We start from the raw sequence: 13,142 nt of genomic DNA on the forward strand, positions 1-13,142 counted from the left end.
CAAATTCATTGAAGCAGAAAGTAGAATGGTGGCTGCCAGAGACTGGGGGGTGGGGAAAATGGGGATTTGCTGTTCAATGGGTAAAATATTTCAGTCATGCAAGATGGAAAATTTCTAGAGATCTGCTATACAATAATGTTCTTAGAGTTAACAATACTATGCTGTTCACTTAGAAATTTGTTAAGAGGGTAAATCTCATATTATGTGTTTTTTACCACAATAAAAAACATTAGAAAATGCCCATACACACACCACACACACACACACAATTATCACTTTATCATTGTGTTCTAGTAATTTGATTAATATATTCCTTGTGTGAGTTTCCTTATATTTTTTATAATTGTGTGCTTGATATTGATTGTGCTTCTTGTATCTGTGGTTTTATTGTGCTTCATAAATTTGAAAAAAATAATGTTGGTCGTTAATTTTTAAAATATTTTTCCATCTGCTTCCCTTCCTCCTTTGCTGAGATTCTGACTACATGTATGTTGGATTGCTTGCTATTAGCATAGGTCAATAGGTTCTGGATTTTTTTTCCACTTGTGCTTTTGTTTTATGTCTCAAATTCAGTGATCTACGGTTTCTAATCTGCTGCTAAATAAAATAAATTATTTTCCCCTTATTTCTTGTTTCATTTTTCACATCTAGGACTGATATTTAGTTATTTTTTTATTTATTTTCTCTTCTCATTAAATTAATACTTTCATTTAATACATGGGCATTCTTAAAATAAATGTATTATTTTCTAATTATTTTATGATTTTGGGAATCATTTTACTGACTTTTCTCCCAATGATCTGTTATTTCTTTGCTTATTTGCATGTACAGTTATTTTTAATAAGATGGTAGATGTGTGTTTTACATTTTCAAGTACATTATATTTCTTTAAAGATTGTTGGACTTTGTTTTGAGAGTTAATTTTCTAAGGATTGATAAGCATGATCCTTCTGAGGCTGTTTCTAAGCTTTTTGTTTTCTTGGGGAAATGAAAATTTTCCTTCATTCTAGGACTGGTTTAATTCTATTATTCCATAGTCCTTATTGAATACTCTGGGTTTTCAAAAGGACCCTTACATCTGGTTAGTTGGAACCTCAGTCTCTTCCAGTTCTGTGTAAACTCTGATGATTACTCACCTTACTGCTCGCTAGTCTTTTCTCAATATTGTGAAATTTCATCCTCCATATGCACATTTGTATTCTGCTAAAGATTCAAAGTGACCCATGTGAAGATTTATGGTGTATTTACTCTGCATAGGTTCCTTTTCTCTGCGGTCTGTCCCTCAAGTTCCAGTTGCTTTAGCTTCTCAAAACTCCTACCTTTGTTTCTTCAATGCAGTGAGATAACTGGTTCATCATCCCTGTGCGTACACACACACACACACACACACACATTCACCCCTACACATGTTTAAGGGCTGTGGCCCTCAGCATCCTCCCTTGTTTTGGTACAGGGGTAAAGCATTTGACTTCCATACTTCACAATTTGTGATTGGGAATGGAGCTAGTTCTAGACAGCATCTGACATGGCTCCCAACATTTCCCACATCCAGGTTTTCTAGCTCTTGTGTAATCCCCTATTCTTGAGCATGCACTGGGCCGAATGACTTACTTCTAACCAGTAGGAGGTGAAAAAAGCAGTGGGATTTACTTCCATGGTTAGTTTATAAAATATAGTGAGCTTCATATTGCTAGCACACTCTGTCTCTTGCTGGCACTCTCTCTTACCCTCTCATTAGATCACTCTGATGAAGCTAGGGGCCATGTTGCAAAATAATCTATAGAGAGGCCCACTTGGCAAGGAATCAAGGGAGACCTCAAGCCAATGGCTCTTGATGAAGTCTCAGTTCAACAGTCTGTGAGAAACAGAATTCTGCCAACTATCTCTGAGTGAGGTTGGAAAGAGATCCCGCCCCTGTGGAACCTCGATACAACCATGTCCCTCACCTGTATGTTGTGCAGCCTGGTGAGAGATCCTGAAGAAATAGACCCAGCTATGCTCTATGTGCATTCCTGACCACAGAAACTGTGGGATAATAATGTCTATTGTTTTAAGCTATTAAACTTTGGACTAATTGATTATGTAGTAACATAACAAATATAGGGCTATACCTTTATTCTTTGGCATGTGGAATTAATCTTCTGATTTTAGTGTTTTTATGTAGCATTCATAATTTTTGGAGAGGGCAGTGAATATCAATATCATTTTTACATCTGCTTTAACCGAGAAATCGTCTTTTTATTTTATTTGAAATAAGTACAACATTCTTATTTGCATATCAACAAATTCAAACATTCTTTGACTAATCACAGTAAAATGTCAAATGCCATGGTACAATGGAATCCAAACTAAAAGTTTCTACAATTCAATTTCATGTATAGTGACTTAAAATAGCAACAGCTACTCTATCCATATTTGGCACACCTGATGTGCAAGTAACTATAGGAAACCAATGTTTTAGAGAAGAAGTATATTTACAGCGTGTCACTGAACAGACTGCTTATCAAAAGAAAAAACTATAGGAACAGGAAAGATTTCCTTTCAAGTATATTAATTTGATTGGAATAATAAATCCCACAAAATATCTTTTTGCATGATAACCATGTTAAAGACTATTGTGATCTTTGTCCTTTCTCTAGTAAGAAGCCAAATACGTACCTTATGAAAAGGCTTTAACACGAAGACTTTTTTATTCTAGGGAAATTTAAAACTGATGTCTGCCTTGCTTAAATTACCAATAGCTCTATATTTATATTTAAGCGATACCTACTTATTTTAGCATTACTAATCATTAAACACAGAAGATGTTTTTCAGAATTATTCTTTTTATCCAAACATTTTTTTTTGATCTCCATAGAGTTTTCCTCATGAAATTGCCATTAGCTATAGGAAACAAGAAGAAATGACATTTAAAGAATTAGAAATATTCAAATATTTCATAAGATTAATATTTTATTAACTAGAAACTTTTGAATTCTACATGACATGTTCAAATATGATTTTTGCTAAATTTATAATGTAGGTATTAAACCCATTTCCTTTTCAAAGAAGTGGCTAAAACCTGTAGTCCAAAAGGAAGCTATTAAGATTTATGAGTGGGTGTTAAGGAATTAAAAGGCTCTGTGGCTATAGTAAATGCTTTTGAAATTTGCTTCAAGCATAGAGTTTATCAGGAGTGTCTTTTTATTAAAAAAATGGATTTCCTGTTGGATGTAGAATCTCATAGTTCTCATCCAGAATCTTGGCAGCTTTTTACTTTTAATAAAGAAGAGAATAAAAAAGAGATCTTCAATCAGGGATTTTTACTGCACTTGATTAAACTTCTTTAATAAAAGTTAAAAGATACTAAAACTGTGCATAAGTAATATTAAAACTCACTCAGGCACAAATATACATGAGAAAAGAAGTGAAATAATCTTGTTGAAACAAATTACCGATATGCAATTTCAATGAGGATCTAGAAAATCTTTGAAAAGCTTATAAATTTTAACATTTGCTATTGATAAATTTATTCTGTTGAATTTAAAATGCAATTTTGCATTGAATCTCCATTTTTTAGAAATGATTGTGTCACTGGCGTAACAAGGTAACTGCTCTCAGGCTGTCACATAAAATAGGTGAAAAGACCATCAGTTTACAATGAAGAGTATCTGTTTCTACAAGATGCAATCATTTTGTAAAAAAAATGTCTTACGAAGCTTTATTTTAAAAGTTTAAGGTAAACTTTTCTCTTGTAAAATTCAAGTATGTTTGTAACAAATGGACTTAGATAAAGACAACTCATATTTTTAATATCAGGATATCTGGATTATGATGTAGACATTTAAAATGTACACAGATATCAACCTGAAGTCGCTCCCAATGGCCAAATCTGTTAACAATCTGGACAGTAAAGAATGATAATGGATTAGAACCCACAGAATAATATAAATATCCATGTGTCCATAATGATCTAAATAAATAATGTAAATAATTGGACAAATAAATTGATGAGGAAGATAGGCACACTCTTCCTAAAATTAGAAGTAATATGTGTAAAAATGAAACAAATGCATAACGAATGAAGGAAATAGAAGATTACCATGGCATATACCAGAGTAATAATAGCTTCAGGAAAAAATCATTAATTGATGAGAAAAGTAGTGGGTGGAAGTATAATGAGGAACAGAATATCTATATTGTCCCAAAATATCTCCCTAGAAATATTTAGAAATTATGAAAGGGAAAATATTAACTTCACAGTGAAGAAACCTGGATCCCCAGAGAATTTGGGTACAATTACTGAGTTACATCAAGATATTTACAGTTGAAATTGAAAAATCACAATGACAATTAGGGCAAATTGATTGATAACGTTATTCAAGTCTTTTATATCCTACTAATATTCTTTACACTTGTACCAATCATTGAGAAAAAGGCATTAAAGTCTACATTATAATTTTGATCTGTCTCTTTTTCCTTGAAGTTCTTATCATCTTTTGCTTCATGTATTTCAAAGCTCTGTTATTAGGTGCATGATTATTTAAGATTGTTTATGGTCTCTTGATCAATTGACTCCTTTATCATTATGAAATGACCTTCTTTAGTCTTATTTAAATAGTTTTTGGTCTAAAACTTATTTTTTTCTGGCATCAGTATAGCCAGTCCAGCTTACTTTTGGTTAAAGTTAGCACTATATACCTTTTTCTATCTTACTTTTAACCTATTTGTGTCTTTATATATCAAATGTGATTCCATCAGGCAGCATGTCATTGGAACTTGCTAGTTTATCCAATTTGATAATACCTGCCTTTTTAATTGTGATACATAGACAATTTAGATTTAATGTGATTATTAATATGATTAAGCTTAATCTATCATTTGACTATTTGTTTCCTGTTTGTCCTATGTGTCCTTTGTTCCCTTTCTCTTATTTTTCTGATTTCTATAGGACTGATTGAATATTGCTTTTATAATTCCATTTCTCTCTTTTATTTTCTTATTAGCAAACTCCTTGTTTTATTTCACTGATTTCTTTACAGTTCAAAGTATCTGTACAGTTGATAGTATTATTTATAGTCATAATATGTAATTATAATATGTAAAGAACTGTGAAGAGTCTGAGATTTTATCCTACTTGTTAGCTAACAACTTTACCTGTCATGTTTTCATGGATACTGGAAGATGACAAGAGATGCTGGGGTCAAAGAAAAAGGGTTTTATTGCTCATCACACAGCAAGCAGCATGAACTCCATATTTTCATTGTTTCCATTTGCTACTCAAGTCCCACAAAGGTAGGGTGCAGAAATCCATGTGGATGCAACACATGTAGTAGGTATGCATCACAGCTGAGAAGCAGCAAGCTTAGAAAATCTAAATCTCATCCTCCTTTATAGTCAAACCCTCCCTTCACACCAGATTCCAAGGCAACCACTAATCTGTTTTCTCTTACTATAATTTACTTTGCCTTTTCTGGAATTAAAAAAATGAAACTGTACAATCTGTAGCCTTTTGTGCTTGCCTTCTTTCAGTCAGCATGATGTTTTTGAGATTCATCCTTGTAGCTATACGTTTCAGTAGTTTTGTTCTTTGCATTGTTTTCAACATATGGATATACCACAATTTGTTTATCCATTCACCAGTTGATGTACGTTTGGATTGTTTACAGTTTGGGCTATCCGAAAATTTGTTTACAAGCATCTGTGTGGACATTTTGTTAATTTATTCTGGGTAAATATCTAATGTCAGGAGCTCAACTGAGCTGGGAGAGAGAGCTGAACTGCCAGGTGTCCAAGTAGCTGATTATAGGAAGAAGACAAAAATGAAAGAGTTAAGCCTTTAATCACTTATTGTGATGGTATAAGCAAGAAGCTAAAACCAGAGAAAGTGCCAGCTCTCCACTGCTCCCTTTTTACCATGGAATGGTGCATCAGTCCAGGGTCAGGTGGATCACTACAGATGTGGGTATCGTTTCACTGTTGAAGAAACCCCAAACACAAGGCTCTGGCAGATTTATGGATCTTGGGATAAGTGGGAGGACGAATGGTAGACTATGAGTGGAAAAGTACTGACTCAGATTAGGGAAAATTACTGAGTCATAGTAGGGAAAAGTGTCTTCCATGTTTCTCTCTCTTTGTCTTGATAAGGAGGTCTTGGCAGAAGTACCTGAAAAAAGATCTCTGATAAAGGCCTCAGATAAAGAGACAGGAATAAAGTTGCTTGGCTGGGAATGCAAACATGTGAAGAGCGTGACAGGCCAGAGACGCCTGAGACCTTAACCGCAACTCCCTTCAGAGACTGCGGGGCACCAACTATGCACCAAGTCTGATGTGAGGAGGGCAGCTTTCCTGTGAGGCCTGCCAAGTAAAGCCTTTGTAACTGCCTATAGTTAGGTCTGAAAAACTGCAAATAGCTTTTAACCAGAAGCTAGACTCCTCACCAGCAGAATTACTTGGATGTGGAGCAGGGAAGGTATTCAATATTTCACCCTTACTTATGCTGTGAGATATAGATTTTTGTAGATGGCTTTCCTCAGATTGAGAAAGTTCTCTTCCATTCCTAGTTTGCCAGAACTTTTTATCACGATGTATAATTTTGTCAATTATTTTTTCTTCATCAATTCAGATGATCATGTATGTTTTCTCCCTTATCCTGGTAATGTGATTAATTACATTGATTTATATCTGAGCGTCAAATATCCTTGCATTCTTATGTAAATTTGTTGTTCATGAGGCGTGATGTGTTTTATGTATTTTTATATTTGCTCGCTAATATTTGGTTAGTGATTTTTGCATCAGTGTTCATGAGGATTTTGATCCATAATTTTCTTTTATAGCAATGTCTTTGATTAGATTTGCTATCAGAATTATACTGTCCTCATAAATAATTTGGGAATTGTCCTTTCTTCTTCTATTTTCTAAAGTAATTTTTGTTAATTTTATACGTTTTTATTAAATGTTATATAGAATTTACACATGAATTCCTCAAGGCCTGGAGTTTACTTTGTGAGAGATTTTCATTTACAAATTCAATTCCTCTATTAGATAATAAGTGATTAAGATTTTCTATTTCTTCTTGTGTCATATTTGATAGCATTTGTCTTTCAAGACGTTTGTCCGTTTTACCTAAGTTGTCAGATGTAGTGGAAAAAAGTTTATGCACACACTTTTTAAAATATCTGTATAATTTGTAATAACATACATTTTTTTCCTTTTCTTACCTATATAATGTATAGTGGTGACCACTTTTTCATTTCTGATTTGGATAATTTGTGTCCTCTCTCTTTAGGATCAGTCTACCTAGAGGGTTTTTAAAAAAAATTTTAGTTTATTATAGTAAAAACACTTAAAAAGAGACCTATTTTCAATTGTACAATACAGTTTTGTTAATTATAGGTACAATTTGTACAGCAGATCTCTAGAACTTATTCATCTCACATAATTGAAAACTTATGCCCATTGATTGCCAATTTCTCATTTTCCCCTCCATACCCCTAGGCCCCGGTAACTACCATTCTACTGTCTAATTCTGAGTTTGACTATTTTAGATACCTCATATAAGTGGAATCATACATTTTTTCTTCTGTGACTGACATTTCATGTAGCCTAATGTCTTCCAGGTTCATCCATGTTTTTGCATGTGGCAGGGTTTCCTTCTTTGTTTAACGTGGAGTAATATTCCATTGTATGTATATATCATGTTTTCTTTATCTTTATGTTGATGAACACTAAGGTTGTTTCCACATCTTGACTATTTTGAATAGTTCTGCAATGAACATTGGAGTACTCATATTTTTTCAAGGTGCTGATTTCAATTCTGGATAAATATTCAAAGTAAGATTGCTGAATCATGTGGTAGTTCTATTTTTAATTTTTTGATGAACCTCCATACTGTTTTCCACAGTGGCTGCATCGTTTTACATTCCCACTAACAGTGTGCAAGAGTCCCAATTTCTCTACATTCTTTCTGGCAGTATCTTTTGTTGTTGTTGTTTGGTTTTCTTTTTGGTTTTATGGTCATCCTAACAGGTATGAGGTGCTATCTCATTGTGGTTTTCATTTGCATCTCCCTGATGATTAGTGACATTTAGCATCTTTTTATCTACCTAGTGTCTATTTTTATGACTTGGAGAAATGTCTAGTCATGACTTTATCCATTTTTTAGCTGGGTTATTAATTTTTTTGCTATTGAGTTGTAGGAGTTCCTAATTTCTTTTGGACATCAACCCCTTGTCAGATACGTGGTTTGACAATATTTTCTGCCATTTCGTAGGTTGCCTTTTCACTCTGTTGATTGTTTCCTTTTCTGTGCAGAAGTTTTAGTTTGATCTAGTCCCACTTGTCTATTTTTGCTTCTGTTGGCTGCGCTTTTGATGTCATATACATATAGCTATCTAAGTCCACCGTCCTGAAGCATTTCTTCTGTGGTTTCTTCCAGGAGTTTACAGTTTCAGGTCTTATGTTTAAGTCTTTAATCCATTTTCAATTGATTTTTCCGTATGGTGCAAAATGTGGGTCCAAATCATTCTTTTGCCTGTGGCTATCCAGTTTTCCCAACAACATTTGTTGAACAGACTGTCTTTTTCTGACTTAGTTTTTTCTTCTTTTTGTAGGTCTTTGTGGTGTAAAGTTAGTTGTTTGCGAGATTTCTTATTTTGTAATATAGGTATTTATTGCTATAAACTTTCCTTTTAGTACTGCTTTTGCTGCATCTAATAATTTTTGGTATGATGTATTTTTATTTTCATTTCTCTGAAGATATTTTGTAATTTGTCCTTTTAATCTCCACATATTTGTGAATTTTCTGGTCTTTCTTCTGCAATTTTTCTCTAGTTTTATTCCATAGTGGTTGGAAAAGATACTTGGTATCATTTCAATACGAAGTTTGTTAAGACTTGCTTTATGTCTTAACCTGTGATCTATCCTGGAGAATTTTCCACATGCACTTGAGAAGAACATATATTCTGAAAAGAGCATATTTAGGTAGAATGTTCTGTGTATGTTTATTAGATCCACTTGGTTTATAGTGTTATTCAAGTTCCCTCTTTCTTTGTTGATTCTCTGTCTGGATGATGTGTCCGTTATCAAAAATGGAGATTGAAGTCCCTGACTATTAGTGTACTTCTCTGTTTCTTTCTTCAGTTCTGTTAGTGTTTGCTTTACATAAACGCTCTGATGTTGGGTGCCTATATATTTATAATTGTTATATCTTCCTATCAAATTGATCCTTTTATCATTATATAATGTTCTTTTTTCCCTTGTGACAGTTTTTGTATCAGTATACTGTGTTTTTGTCACAATATATTGTGACAGTTTTTTTGTCTCATGTAAGTGTAGTCACCCTTGATCTCTTTTGGTTGCCATTGCATAGAATATCTTTTTCTACCCCTTCACTCTCAGCTGATGTCTGTCTTTAAATCTAAAGTGAATTGTTTTTGTAGACAGCATCTGTTTGGACCTTTGGGTTAAATTTTTACCTTTATTCTATCTTCCTAAGGTGGAAGTTTATATCTTTGATTTTAAATCTTTCTTTCTTTTCTTCTTCTTTTTTTATTTTTGGTGAGGAAGATTGGCCCTAAGCTAACATCTCTGCCAATCTTCCTTTCTTTTGTATGTGGGATGCTGCCACAGCATTGATTAGTGAGTGGTCTGTAGGTCCACGCCTGGGATCCAAAACTGAAAACCCTGGGCCGCTGAAATAGAGCATATGAACTTAACCACTAAGCCACTAGGCTGACCCTCTTTCCTTCTTAATATATATTAAAGCTATAAACTTTCTTCTAAGTGAAGCTGAAGATATGTCCACAAGTTTTTACTAAGTTGTGCTTTCATTATCACTGTATTTCTAATTTTCTAATATCCTTTGCAACTTCTTCTTTAGCAATTGGCCATTTAGAATTATGTTAATTTCCATATGTTCACTGTCTTTGTAGATACTTTATTGATGCTTGTTTCTAATTTAATTATATTCTGGTCAAAGAGCATATCTGTGATATTTTAATCTTAAAATCAACTTTGTTTAATTTTATGTCAGATTTACAGGAAACTGAGAATAAATGTTATTTGATAAGTATGACAAGCCTACTTACTAAGGAGCATAGGTTATACTTCATATGTGAAACCAATCCCAGCGAACCTGCCCAGCACATCTGTGAGATGTCTGTTCAATGGTTTAAAAGCCCCAAATGTTTCACACAGTAGGGAAGGTCAATTCCTGCGAGGCCAGGAATCTTAGAAATTTTGTGAGACCTCTAAGAGAGGAATTCATCCTCATTTATAAATAGTGTGGATGAAGTCTGGTAGAAATAAATTTCTTAGTTTTAATTTCTTAATGTCCCCCAAAATAGAGCAAACAAGAATGATGGTAATAATAAAGAAAAGATCTCTGTATCTAAAATACATTCCCAATATGTTTATAAAAGCTTCAAAGTGAAGCTAGTTCTTTGACATTAATCGTTGTTCAGCTGCATGAAGACAAGAAGGCTTATATGTGTTAACACCTCTTGTTGCACATACTAAAAAAAACCCCAAAACAACCTAATTACAATGGGACCAGTCCTTTTTATTGTGATCAAGAATGATCTTTGGAGATTATTTATGATTGCAAGAATTACTGTTAGGAAAAAGTTGCCCCAGAATTGTAATGGGCAAGAATTACTAGGTATTCCTTCGGGGTCTACTGAGTGTGTCTAGTGAGCTTATCTGGGATTATCTGATTCTCTACATGTATGAATATCTTTGACTTATTCTCTACTATTGATTAGCTCATTGTATAATGCTGTAGGGGTAGATATTATCTTGTAGAAAACTGATATTTATGCAAAATGTTTTTGTGTGAAAGCAAAGAAAAATGATTTTGTCTAGTAGAGATGGTAATAATTTTTGATCTTTTTCAAGCATAGAAAATCACAACCTCAAACCTGTGGTTTCATTTTTGATGTAAATTAGAAATTTCACTCTACTGTTCTTTCCCTCAACTTTTACAAATACTTCCCTCTATCTAGATTCCTTTAAAGCAGCTTTACTATTCTGCTGCTTCCTTTGTATATTAGTTAAGTAAACTTTTTGACAAAAGTGTAATCTAAACAAACAAAGAAATGTGGTATTTGACAAAAAACAGTGGACAATCCTGAAAGTAATTCAAAAGAAAGGAATGGCAAATAGATTTTAGGCAAATGGAAAAAAGTTTAACTTTGCTAGATAATAATCAAAATATCAGAATTAATTATAATGCTTTCAAATGATACATTGATTAGATTGGTGGTTACCGGAGGGGAAGCGGGGAGGGAGGAGGGCGAAAGGTGTGATTAGGCGCACGTGTGTGGTGATGGATTGTGATTAGTCTTTGGATGGTGAACATGATGTAATCTACACAGGAATTGGAATAGAATTATGTAAACCTAAAATTTGCGTCATTTTATAAACTAATGGTACTGCAATAAAAAGAAAGGAAGAAAAAAGAGCCAAGCTTTTCAAAAGAAAATATTTCATATTCGTATTTGCTATTTTGGATGTGTGATGTTGGATGCTTGTTATTTTCATTTTTTCGGTTGTTTTCTGGAGTTTCTAAATTTTCTATTATGAGAGTGTATTCTGCAAAGAATCAGAAAATATTATTTTAAATAAAATATATATGGAAAACTGGACATAATGGAAGTGGACATAATGGGAGATCTATTTAATAGTTTAGATTTTTTTCTATGATGTCGTACGTTTATTTAAACAGCAATGTAGAAAGGTAACATGTTTATAATTTATAGTACTTATAGAGTAATTTTCTACTATAATTACTATTGATTAGACCTTTATTGAAATTTCATTCTCATGATGGACAACTTAGAAACCTAAGAGAAGAGTGAAAACAGTTGATTAAAACTTAGGGCAAGAAGCTCTCTGATGAGACGGTGTAGTTTGCAGATGGTATAGTTTGATGTGACAGAATGCTTTAAGTAAATACTATCTGGCATTCGATGTTACAGCTGTCTGTTTTATCCTTGTGCTTACACTGAACCTATTTTACAGATGAAGAGATTGTAGCTTGGAGGAATCTTGTGCTAAAGTTTTATAGTAAATAAGTGGCCAATTAGTTTCTTTAAGTTTTATGAAGGATATACTCATTCTTAGGTAATTTTTACATCCATTATGACTTTGACTATAATAGAAATATGTTTATGTTTACATCTAACTTCAAATGGAACCTGTATGTTGCCTGGTTTCTGAACCATCTTGCTGGCTCTAAGGAAATCTAGGTCATCTTCTGAAATTCCAATAAGCACAGCAGCTCCGTCCCACACCTGGGCTCTGTCAGCATGACTGTGGACCAGGGTGGAGGGAGGTTGTGAAACCATTTGGGCTCCTTTGCTGTCACTGCTCACTTTTTGTGGAGTGTTGTCAATTAAAGTGGTGATCTTAGTGGCAAGGGAACAGGAGGGCTACAGATTCCACTAGGCTGAGGTTGTGGTTCTGCTTGGCTCAGCAATGGACCAGTGGATTAGTTGGGGAATTTAACAGGGAGTTCTAGGAGTGAGATAACCATAGCAACATCAATATGTCATTCCTATATCCAGGGTTGACCAGAAAAATTGTGCGTATGCATAGCAGAGACTAGAGAAGGCCCAAGCCACCCTCATGTTCTTGGCCAACAAAGACTGTGTGTACACACAGAGATGTGAGAAAGGCCCATGCAAAGCTCACATAGACTTGAGAATGACATGTCAGTCTTTTCTGCAATTATATATAGTGAAATGTTTATATAACATGTATAGATATTCTGAAACTGGGTTGTGAACACTTTGCCTTCCTAAAGGGTTACATTTGTAATGATTAAGAAAAAGTTGATCCTTACTAAGGAGATAGTTGTTTCTCCTGGACTTGAAATGAAAGTGATGGGTGTATTAATCATATGTAATAAAAATATGTTGAATATATATTAAAATAAGCCTAATCCATGCAAAAAGATTAGCTTTATTTACTCTGCTTTAAGTTTTTATGTTAAATTTTAAGCAGTTATGGCAGAGGGACATTATCCTTGAAAGACAGTTCAAAACTGTTGCTCACAATGACTTCGTTAACTCTGACAAGAAAGAAAATGTCTGTTGTAAATAGTTGTACCATTCATTCATTATATTGTTGAATGTCTATTTTAAAGGTCATCTGTGATTCAA

Source organism: Equus quagga, unplaced genomic scaffold (genome assembly GCF_021613505.1).
Source record: "Equus quagga isolate Etosha38 unplaced genomic scaffold, UCLA_HA_Equagga_1.0 205_RagTag, whole genome shotgun sequence".
Lineage (NCBI taxonomy): Eukaryota > Metazoa > Chordata > Mammalia > Perissodactyla > Equidae > Equus > Equus quagga.